Below are 12,759 nucleotides of genomic sequence, written 5' to 3'. Positions count from 1 at the left end.
GGCGTTTCGTCAGTCGCTTGACGAAGGCCGCCTTCCCTCTGCTTGGAAGGAAACGATTGTCACGCCAATCTACAAAACTGGTGACCGACATCTCGCCTGGCAGTTATAGACCTATAAGCCTCACTAGCGTGCCGTGCAAGGTGATGGAACGCATTCTAAAGCTAGCTATCCTAGATCACCTTAATTCTAGCAACCTGATATCTCCAGCTCAACACGGATTTCTCCCACACCGCTTCCGGGGACGACTCCTGTTTCTGAGCTACGTCAACGACCTTCAAGACGTTCTTGCGAGTCCATGTCTACCTTCTGTGGACGAACTGAAATCCTGGAGTTCCAATGTCAGTGCTTTCCAAATGAATGTAGACGCCGCAAAACAATGGTCGTTGGACTGGCATCTTCCTCTGAATGATGAAAAGTGCGCCATGTGTCGTTTGGAGGGGATTCAGCGAATGCCTTTGTTATGCATCGTGAAAAGGGACCAGAAAACATCATGAGGATAGATACCGAAAAGGATTTGGGCATCTGGGTTTCCTCAAGCTTGTCCTTCTCATTGCACCATGAGAAATCGGCCCAAAAGGCAACCGCCATTTTACGGATGATCCAGCGCATTTCCTCCCGTATTACTCGCATGGACTTCCAAATACTCTATGGGGCCTACGTCAGACCGCTCCTCGAGTACGCCAAACAAATTGTCCACTCAGGACGCACGAAAAACGTCACCCGCATTGAGCATGTCCAGTGGGTTTTTACGAGAATGGTTGCTGGCCTCAAATCCGTGGACTACGGAACGCGTCTCGGGATGCTTGAACCCTTCTCCCTGGAGTACCGTCGCCTCCGAGGGGACCTAATTCTTACTTAAGCCCTGTTTGAAGAAAGATTTGCAAACTGGTTTTTCACCATTGAATGGGCAAACACACGGCGGGGACATAGTAAGAACATTTTCAAGCTCAGAGCACACGCATTCATTAGACAAAATGTTTTCTCATTTCGGGTAGTAGCTGCGTGGAATGATCTTCCTCCGACTGTTGTCCACGCTCCTTCAAGAACCCAGTTTAAAGCACTATTAGACATTCATTTATGCGAATCCTCGCGCTGGCAATCATACTCCCCCGCGCTGAGAACATAAAGAGCAGAGTTACACCCTTTTTTCACTTGTGCCTTTCAGGTGAACGACAGCCACTGACCGACGGGAACAAAACCGACACCAGAAACTTGGGCAGGAGCCTCGATCCCGTGTATCAATCCGTGAACCGTGACCTTTCCGGATGCTCAACGTCTGTATTTCAGTTTGCCCCGGTTTTGGTTATGAGATAACTGCTTTTGATCGAAGACCCAAAAACGTGTTAGGTTAACTGCTCCTACGAGCCACGACTCACGACTATACAGGGAAACAACCCGTACGGCAGTGACACACATTCTTCGAAATACAATAGTATGCCGGCTTGCGGCCATACATTTCTGGAATAAGTTGAATGACCATACGTTACGCAATTATGTAGGAAATTCGTTTACCGCATTACAATTCGAGATTACCAATGAGTTTTAAAGCTAGCTAACCACGAGCTGCAGCAAACTCGAAGGACCACCGAGAAAATTTCTACCGTTGACAAAAAAAGAACCATTCAGGGAATCCTCATCAGCATTTCTTCCGGAAATGAACATTCGGCCTCCCGGTCGGTGATCGGAACTTTTAACCACTCTCTGCTTCTCACACAACTATGGTTACGGAGGTGTCATGAACTTGGTACTCGTATGGAATGGACAAAGAAGCAGGTCATTTCACCTCAATACTCAAAGTTGTTTCCTGCAACTTGCCCAATATGATGTCGCTATAACTTGATTAACCAATCAATTAAAATAATTGATTAGCGTTTCCTCTCGGTAAAATTAGGCCCCTGGATTAAATTACCCAGAAAACCTCGGACATTTTTAAACCCCAAAACCACGAGTACGCAAGTTTGTTATTCATTATTGACCTCCCATTATTTTTAGAACCTCTGATGTAGGGTATTTATGCTGCTGACAGATTCAGCAACCATAATTAGGATGGGTGCAGGTTGCTCCTTCCGACAGCATAAGAAATCTTGAGAATCCTTGTTGGGTAGCTCTTTTTGGAACCAAATCTCGAAGGCTGAGAAGCACTGTGAAGCCGCTTCATCTCTGCTGGAAATTATCACCAGTGCGCCTCTCACGAAACTTCAGGTAGCTTCAAAGCGAAACGATGAGGGTCCAGCTAGTAGTTTCAGCAGTGAACTGTTTGAACACTTGCAGCTTGTCATCAATTTGATTAGCTCTCACTGAAACAGGATAAGGCACCACTTATCCTTCATTGACGGAAAATCACATCGCGTGGTCACGTGTTGACTGGTGCCCAGAGTGAGCAATTCTTAGAAAGAACTTACCCAATCCGTTAAAGTAATCCTTCCTCTGGCCCGCGTAACGTCTCATATTAGTGTGAGTTGCACCCGGACTGAGAGTGGAACTTACCGTTGTGCGCCGGGTTGCGCACTTCATTGACCCATTGAGGTGTACTAAAGGGTGTCCCCGCGACACTCACGGGGTCACTCTTAATAGGTCGGTGAATGGAGAAAAGTTTGTCCAACTCAGTCTCCTGGACCTTAAGTTTGTGGTTTGAACCTGACGCGCCTGACTTCTTAGAGAGGGAATCGTATGTGCATTTCCACCCAAGCACCGCTGACTTGCGGTTAGGATATTGATTTTAAGGCTATGGTGACCATCAGCTTTTATCAATGGACGATGGAATGAGGCAAAAGCGACCTTTACTCGAAATGTGTTGCTGGTATTATGAGTGTGTTTGGAACAAGTCCCGCCACCAAAATGTCTGTAAATCACGTCATCACCAAATTTTATCACGTCACCTAACTGTGGCCACCGTTTCATTGACGAACAGCTGTATAATATATGGTGCAGCAGACAGAGGTTATCTTGTGATGGTGCGACCCCGAGCAATCTGCTAACGTCAGTTTTAGGCAAGCTTGATGCACAAATACAAACAGCAAGATTTCACAAGTAAGCTTGTTTCCCCTTAGGTTGCCACGTCGCAACATGATGATTTCTAACAACCTAATTAAAATCGACAGCTAGTGCACATCTTTAGTTGAGCTCAAAGGAAGAATGATGATTTTGAATGTCAGAAAACAAGGTATAAGGAGACGCATAACCATGATTAATTATTCATTGAAAACTTGACGTAGCAACAGGTTTACCGTAGACTTATATAGCTCCTCGGCGGAGACAACCAAAAAAGTATCGCGGATACCCTGCAACAGACCAGAGCCGATTGATGAAACTTAGACAAACATCACAAATCGCGCTACTTAACCAATTGCACATGAGGAAATTAGTACATAAATTACCTTGTGATTAACCGTCCCGTGGCAATCCTTAATGTGGATGCGACAATATTGAAAAAATTCTGGGGTAAATTGGGTGACGTTTAAGATTGAATATTCAAATTGATCCTCGTATTCATCTACTTATTACTACTGTCCTTGAATTTTGAAGTGTATGGTCACACAAAAAAACCAACATGAAAACGACACACGCAAAACGGTAACCCTAGAATATTCGTTAAAAAATTGAAAAGTGTTAGCCAAATTCATGCTAGCGAAATTTCCAGTTAGCTTAGACGAATCCCAACGTATGCATATAGTTGGCGTGGAAATACGCGTCTAAAGACCAACAACAGGAGGAAGGACAAAAAATGTTGAATGCCCTTCAAGGCGGAATAAGCGCTAACATAATCTGGACTCGCAAAGAAGGTACAAATTTTCCTTGGCTTACGGGGCATGGTGTGAGCTTTCATGGAAAAATGTACACTCAACGCCATGAGCCACGCGGAAAAAAGCTTATGTCTACAGCGAGGCCACAATGGCAAGCAAACACAAGTCACTGAATGCGAATTTAGAAAGTCCCAGTCCAGTAACATCCCGGGCGTATAGATGGAAGCGGATATATCGGTAAGGGCTGATTACTTGTGGACCGGAAAATTGTCATCACAAACGGTTGCACGCGGGGCTAAAATAATGGCAAGTGTAACTTCATCAGCACCGCACTTCTGCTTCTCCTCATTCCACACAGTCGCCTTCACGCCCATTCGAGATTATTTTGACGTCTATTAGAGTTGATCGGCAATTCCGAATAGCGAATATGTCAACTTGGATGGAAAAAGCCGAAGTAGGTTCGCTCATCTCCTCGCAGACAGCGGATCCCCGTCGACGGGGACGGTTTCTGAGTTCACTTGAAACAGAATTATGACGCGTATGTCTGTTTTCATGTGTCCTTGTCCTGAGCAGGTAGTATCCAAGCTGGACACTGCGGATAAATACTCAGAAAAACACTCATTCTGCGAGTACAAAAGATCGGTTAGAAAGAGACCGTCAACGCCTTTGTGCAGACTATCGCCCCGACAGTACCAAGTTGTAGTAGCACTGAGTACAAATAGGCTTTTCCATACGCGCTCTCCGCTGCATCGCGATTGTTGCACTCAGACTTGGGATACCAAATCCCTATGTTGTTTACCGGTATGGATGTAGCTGATCAGGGTGTCCTTCGGTAGACGAAGCCAGGCGCGAATATGTTGCCTGATATAGCTGTCCAATATTTGGAGCGCGTTCCGGTGAACTTAGTCGAGCACAAGCGTATGCATTAGACTCGGTATCAGGTAGGTCCTCTTTAACTCCATTCTTTGAAGGGGCTTCAGCGGGGCACGCGTCACCTCACCGAGCAGCTTGAGAACTTGCTGTCGGTGATTGAAGACCCTTTTCACCTTCGAAGTCCTTCGATGTCCAAATATGTTACGGTGGTGCCTGAACCAGAGAATGATGAGTTCTTCGGAGGAGCGAAATGGTTCGACTGAGATTGCCGTCGCCTGATGTTTCCTGTTCCCTCAAATCACCATCACTTTTTATTTCGGGCACTTATTTTCATGCCAGCTCCTCCCAACTCGAACAAAGCTGCTTTAAGCTTCTCTTTCAGGTGAGCCTGCCTTTTCGCACGCACGAATCAGTAATCAGCGAAAGCACAATCTTTTACTGGGATTTCATGGAACTGCAATCTTAGTTCCGACATCGTCACTCCAAGAAACTCATCAGTTCCTATGATGAGCAATAATGGGGCGAGTGGATCCCATGCCTCACATCTGTGTGGCAGTGAGCCTTAGAACTGGAGAAAACTCTCACAGCATTGTCGTAGGTCTCTGCAATGTATCAAACTAGATATGACGATTGTGTCATGCGAAACTGAATCAAAGGCTTTCGAGATATCAACAAGTTTCAACCTTGGGTTAGCTACAGCGCCGTGTCTTCGATGCAGAATTGCAAACTGAAATGAGATAAGTTACGACACCACCAATCAGCAAGCAAAAAAGGTAAGGTACACGAGAGGAGGACACGGAGTTTGGTCATACTCGATCCGGCGAATCCGCATTAGGTACGTCCGGAACTAGGGTAATACGGGCACGCCAGAAATATGGGGGACAACCCCCAGCTAACAACATTAAATTGAAATACCCAGCGAGCGCGTTAGCATTGAACTAACGGAGGATCCTCAGAGTAAGCTTGTCCAGGCCGACTTGATTTCCTGTAATTGATCGTATCAAGCTCCAGTCCGATGTTATTATTGTGTGACTTGGCGAGCTATCCACGTGTTTTGTGCTCAGGGCGCCTGTTTTCAATAGTGCTCGGCGTCCATAGGTAAGCCGAATTAACCTTGCTGTAAATCCCTTCACTACCCATTGGACACAGCAGATGCTGCATATTACCGTCTTTTGGGGTATACGGTCAGGTTTCAGCGTATTTGGCTCGGCGGATCTAATTTCGGTCGACTGAAAACCGATGGGTTTCATGGTGCCAGAGTGCCACCCTCAGGAGAATACCAGAAGGTGAACACTAGCAAGCCAACGGTCATCGTCGGATTCCGAGAGTGACACGACGCAATCCACGGTTTGTTTAAACCGGACGCTATGGACGTCGGCTTTTGATGAGTAGGCCGCCATCTAACCGATTGTTTGGTCACGTCCACCAGATGCTGATTCGTCCTTCTGTGCCTGACAGTTAACCACCCGTAACCTGGTCTTGATGCCGATATCTCCTCGACCAAGAAAATACCGCCTAATTTTCATGAACAGCGCAGTTTGCGTGTCACAAGATGGATGTACAATTAAAGCCAGGCGCAGGAGCGATTGTGATTCTAGTTGTGATCAGCGGGTACCGGAATACTTCAGTCGGCCTAGCTTGTCTGCATAATGATGGGTGGGGTTTTCATGTCTGCGCTGTCGACTTAGGCCAAATTACGTCGATGAAAGGCGGTGTCGCTAAGCGCTGGCCAACTAGCCAACCATGTTCGTACCCACACTTTTGTTCTCGTGAACTCGACGGCGGGCTCAAAAGCCAACCTTCGAATCGCAGCACTTACAACACTCCTCACGCGATTCTCCAGTGTACTGGTTGAAACTAGTGTGGAGGTGCCACATGATTAGCAGTCGTTGTCAAAATTAGACAACACATTAGTAAATGAGTGATTAGTTACAGGTAGTTTGTAGTGGTTAATTTGATGATTGCACGCCCAACATAGCAAACACAGCAGCTCATATCGTATTCAGAGAAGGAGAATTTCACATCCGGAAAGTAGGATGCCTCGTATAAGATTGCAATCTGTTTTGGAAATTTGGCCACAAGTACACAAAAATGAACTCCGGTGAACTCATTAGCTGAGTGAGGTCTATGCACGATCGACTTGTAGATGCACATCCGAATTTTTGTTAACCGCCCGTTTGTACATAGAAAAGTTTTGTGTAAAATATTAGAAATGTAAGTTATTTATTCAAAGCCCTAAAATCTCTCGCAATTCCGGCAGATTCTTAAGAAATCTTTTTTTGAACTGAAACATGTTGGGGAAGCTGCCGGATATGGCTGTTGTTTTATGTGACTTGCGTTCTTGATGTCAGTCTTTCACCAGATTGCCTGAATCATCGTTTGGAATCGTAGGCACCTGAGATTGAGTGCAGCGAGCTTGCGCCAAGTATTTCATCGTCTACATTTACTGTTTTATTCACAGCTAAGCTTTAAACTAAATCATATTTTTAACGCAGCGGGCCGTTACTGTTTATCAGTAATTTCAGGCTTTCGCCGATCATGATGATGAAGATGATGGTAATGATGATGATGATGATGATGGTGATATGCCACGACCACCAATTTGTTGTGTTTGGCCGTTTGGTGAGTGTCAAATATTAGTTTACATTCAGTTCATAATCAAGACCTGTGGGCACGTGTACAGAACGGGGGAAGTTAATACGCGATACCGTTCGACACAATGAGAACAGGAAAAATGTATTAACAGTTCGCGTGGTTTTGGACATGTCAGAAAACGAAACTTTTGAAACCAGGTAACTGTTCATTTCATCTGTCGAAAATTGCCTTCACAAATTCAATTTAGCTTAGGGACTCAAGATAACTCACTGTTTACGACCAAAAATTACCACTTGTTTTTCGAATCAAGCCTCGGCCTCTCGGCCAATGGCGTCTAGACTTGGTCAACCCGGCAATTGCTCAGCACTTGTGCTTCTCTCCGGCACCTACAAGTTGCCGCGGCTGAACTATTTCGATATTTATTATGTTCTTAAATGAAAAGTGCTATTTCATCGCTGTAAATTCCATGGGTTATCTTCAACCCTAGTGCTGTAAGGATTGGACGGGTAAACTTCAGTGAATATCGCTACGCCAATTAAATCTTTTCGGAGAATTTGGATAGCGTACACATGCCACTAAGAGCACTTGCCAAATGCATTTCGTTTGGCCGGTCCAATCCCTGAAAATATTTCGAGACATGGCCAACTCGGTTGACTGTACATTTTATTTATCACCTCGTTGCCGCTCCGTCAGTGAAGCCCAACATTTGGATTTCAAGGTTTTTAGTAGACACTCACATTACGTGGTAACCGTGCCTCACATGCTGGTGAAAGTGGAACGCTTCCAACTCAACTGTCAAGCTGCACACCTTGGTTGACAGTCACTTGATAAACAACCCAGCACTGTCACATTCTTATTGTTCCTCAATTCCCAGAGTTCTTAGTCAGGCATGTTCCAAATGGACGAGGAAGACGTCATGAGTTTCTGAAGAACAGAGATTATATTGGATATATTTGAGGAACTGTCCGCGATCCGGCGTTTAAGTGTTGGATGAACACACCCCAGCAAGAAACATACTAGCTCTTTTGCGAAAAACCGGGTGCAAAGATTGCAAGGTGCATCGCGCATTTTCGACGTTAAATCTGGGCTTCCGTCTAAGCATTGTGAGCCCGATATATTGTAGTTCGCTGCAGGATTTGTTAAGCTAAATCAGACACTTTGTCTACAGCATTCGCCCGGTTTTGTGAGGTGCACATTGCTGATGATTCCATATTTGAATGGAACTATTGGTTCAGAACAATGCCCAAGTCCTCGTTGTGAAAATAACAATGGCAATATGTTCATGGCAACACGGCGGATTTCGCAGATGTTGCGATGCCGCATGAAAAAATCGGTAATTTACTTACATTGTGGTTGCCTATCCCGTTGCACTCAACGATGCAGACACGAAAATATTCAAATGATCATGTTTAAACGAGGGAACCTTCAAGACTGAATATTCAAACTATCCTATTTCCATCCACTTAAATATGTTGGGAAATTTGCAGTGATTTACTTGATATTGTGCTAGAGAGCATGACAAAAAACACAATCTTTCTTCATATTCACCGTACGAGAAATCCAGAGAGGAGGCTTTCTCGTTGAAACTTTGGGTGTCTTCATGAAAATGGCCTAAGTTACATGAATAACCACCACAATGGACTGATCAACTGAAGGAATGTTAATCTCGATTGAGCCGAAAGAGAATTGTGCAGAGGATTTTAACAAATGACGGTGTTCATTCGTAGAATCGAATTATTCTCAGAACGGCCGCAGAATTTCAGAAGTCGTTCTTTTAAAACAAATCAAGTTGTTGATGCTTTAGAATATGGCTCGCAATCGCTGCAATTGCAGTCGCAATTAACTGCATAAATGCTTGAATGCGTGGACACCTGAGAAGGATAAATGTGAGCTGGTTACTTCACAATAAGCCGTTCAAGTAAATCATGTTTTTACCTTATCGAGTTATCAGTGTTTAACATTGATGAGGTCGCGGATGATGACGATGACGATGAAATGCGATGGCGATGGTTATGCTGTGGTGGGCGTGCTATTACAGGGTTGAATGGGGATTGGACGTCCTGTTCATAAACCATACTAATGGACGTGGGAACAATGCATAGAGGAGAAACATTAAGTACCGTTCTTCACAACGAGAACGTGGGAACCTAATTTGCAATTTCATCTGAAGGCAGTAATTTGTAAAAGAAGGAGCTCCGTGGCGAACAGCCACACAAAATGTCTAACTCTTCCTGGAAATTTATTAAAAGTGATATATATTGGCGCTTTTTGCTTCACTGATTCGAAGTGAAGCCAGTTGGTACTTCACAATAAAAAGAAAGGTAATTTATTCAGTTCCTGCATACCGCAATCAATTGACGATGACTTAATCCCCCAGACAATCATTCAGACAATCTGGATGGAAACTGACAAGAGGGACGCCAGAGAGTCGGATTATCAGTCATTTCGTGCAGGGTTTTCAAAGAGTTTTATCCCTGCATTAGTTTTATTAAAACTGAAAAAGGTGAGACTTATCTGTCGTATCCCGGAAGGTGATTCACACCGAACTGTATAGTCTACTCGAAGTCACCTTCGTAATATTCCACTTACCTGCATACAAGCCTGTGTTGCCCACATATGAACTCATTTGTTAATTGTCAAGTTGGGGATTCACACACACTAGTTTGCACCGATTTCGATGATGATATAACTGCCCCTGAACGAAGACTCAAAGAAAACTTAGGTTAGTTGCACTCTTGGCCACGTCACATAGCTATCCTGCCAAATTACCCGAACGATAGCGTGACACGCACTACATGAAATGCGCGGTCACGAAGGATCCTAAAAATCACCGAGGTACTACTGATTTGTGTACGTATTTATATTGTTTCCACACCAACCGTGGTTCACTTGCACTATGAATCTGAAAAATAAACAATCGACCTACCGGCTGTTTTTCCGAACACAGACCCTCTCAGACTCTCGCAAAACTATTCTCAGGATGTCGTGAACACCGAAGCTGATACGGAATAGACAACTAAGCCTTGCAGATAGTTTCGAACCGAACCCGGGAGAATGACAGCATCGTTAAGATGAACCGGCATTGTGAATGCGCAGGATATACATGAAACGTCATAGGTGTCTACAATCAGAAAAATGACCCGGATACCATAGATTATTGCAGGAAATTTCTTCATCACATGACAATACGATAATACACGTGAGTTTTAAAGCTAGCAATTCTTGAGCTCCAGCTGACACGAAGGAGCTCGTAGAGCATTCACAACGTTGACAAAAACAAAGCTGTTCGGCGAATGTTAGGAAATGTTTGGTCCGGCGAATGACGCCAGGAAGAGATGTACATCTGTTTCACCTTGACTGAGGTTCACTTGTACTGCACTCGACCACATGGCTAGAGATGCGAACAACCAATTACACACTGTTGCTCACACATCTATGGGCATCAGGCCGGCTGGTCAAATAAACTGTTATGGAATGGATAAGGAAGCCTTGCATAATCCCGGAAAGATGAAATGTGAAACAAAAAACTACTGCTGAATTCGGAAGAACACGTCTATTTGGGACACCACCAACTTGCAATCATGAATCGTACAGAATCTCGCCTCTCCTGGAATGTATCACCTTCATGATGTTTCATAGCGTCTCAGCGTAAGACACAGTATCTTCAGAGAAAGAAACACAATCAATTGTTGTTTGAGATAGCAAATATGGTTCAAGGATAAGCTTTTCAATCTTAAGTTTTCTAGATTGCTGACGGAATGAGTCGAAAATGACCTTTGCGCGGAATTTTTCTCGTAGCATAAATGTGGACCTTGTTTGCACCAAGTCCTGTCACCAAGCAAAAACTTGTCCATAGTCATAGAAGTTTGTTATTCACGTCATCACCGAATTTTCCCACGTCATTGAACACTCTCTACCGGTCCACTTCTGAACCTGGGTACCAATGTATGCTGAGAGCGGACGAAGACAGACTTCAGAGGGAGCGCGGCGATTAGTTTGCTCACGCCTTTCTAATGGTAGTCTGATGCGCGGAAAATATCAGTACGATTTCACAATTTAGTTTGTTTTCATGTGCTTTGCCACGTTGTAACGTAATGTTTTCCAAAAAGTACTGCCCGAAAAGCGAATATAGAAGCATGCCATGATGAGCCCCTCAACACGTGTCCATATGATTTGGTTTCGTTAATAGATCACCCCAATGGTCAGCAATTCTTGGCCCAAAATTTCTCTGGTTGTTCATTATGCGACCTAAGGAATTAAAAGCAAACTGTTCAGGTGGAGGGTTTCATCTGATGAAATGCAGCTGTTTGCTTAAAGCACAACGTCTAAAAAGCGATAAGTGTTGGACATGGTTACCGGATCCCTTGGAGTAATGCTGCACTTGGAAATCGAAAACCAGCAATGCACAACACCATGCCCCAACATTCAATGACAAAATGGCGGTGGCAAATTTCTGCCCGAATTGTGCTTTCTCCCGACATCCCATCCCATCGTGGCTGCACAGTATTAGGACAAGGCCGATTTTCGCACCTCAAATTTCTGACACTAAATGCGATTCTTGAAAATAATTAGTACCCGAATAGCATTGTGATTACTTATCTTATTGCAATCACCATTGGTGAGCTGAAAACATTGAAATATTCTGGTGTAAATGAGGGAAAATATATGACTATATATTCTAATCGATCCACATATCCATCCACCTAAATACGGTACACAATGTGTAGTGAATCAGTTGATATTTCGGTACAGAGGGCGGCAAACGCACATGCACTTATTCTCATCGAGCGATGCAACCACGTCCGGAGACGAGACTTTCTCGTATGAAATACGGGGCCTTCCAGAAAGGGGGCAAAATCGCAAAAATGAACCACACAAAGTGTCTCATCTGCTGAGTCAGTGGGAAACATAACGGACTCTTAAATGTACAACCGAAATGAAATCCTAAATTGAATATAGAAAATGTATGTGCGTTGAGAACAAATCACTTTTGGAATGATGCAGGTCAGGGCTGGTGATCGGTGTTACCGGCCTTTTATTCCAGGTTGTCCCAAACTGTGCTTGTGGATGTAGGCACCTGAGTGCTGTTGGCTAGCATTGTGTGTCATCACTCTCAAAATATATTCTATTTTTCACAATAAGCCTCTCAGCAAGATATGTGATAACATGCTCTCATGATGATGAAAATGATGGTGACGATTAAGTACCACGACGACGAAGCTTGATTAGCTACGTTGTGTTGGTCGTTCTACATCAAGTTTGATTAGTAGGTGGACTTTTGCTCATTGTCAGACACTGGTTAACTTTCTGGTTGTAATCAAAACTAGTGGGTATGGGGACAAGGCGAAAACCGAAAACACGCAAGGCCGCTGTAAACAGCGAGAACATGAGGGATCATAAATGGAGCTAAAACTGTAGGTTCATCTTATAGCAGTAGTTCATGGAGATGGGAGCAGCTTGGCGGGCACCAGTGTATGTATTATCAGCCAGGTGGGTTGTTTTATCTTGTATAATTTGCAGGTTTGACTCTTCCTGGACATGCGTGAAA

Source organism: Opisthorchis viverrini (assembly GCF_000715545.1).
Source record: "Opisthorchis viverrini unplaced genomic scaffold opera_v5_401, whole genome shotgun sequence".
Lineage (NCBI taxonomy): Eukaryota > Metazoa > Platyhelminthes > Trematoda > Opisthorchiida > Opisthorchiidae > Opisthorchis > Opisthorchis viverrini.
This window is presented reverse-complemented; position numbering follows the sequence as displayed.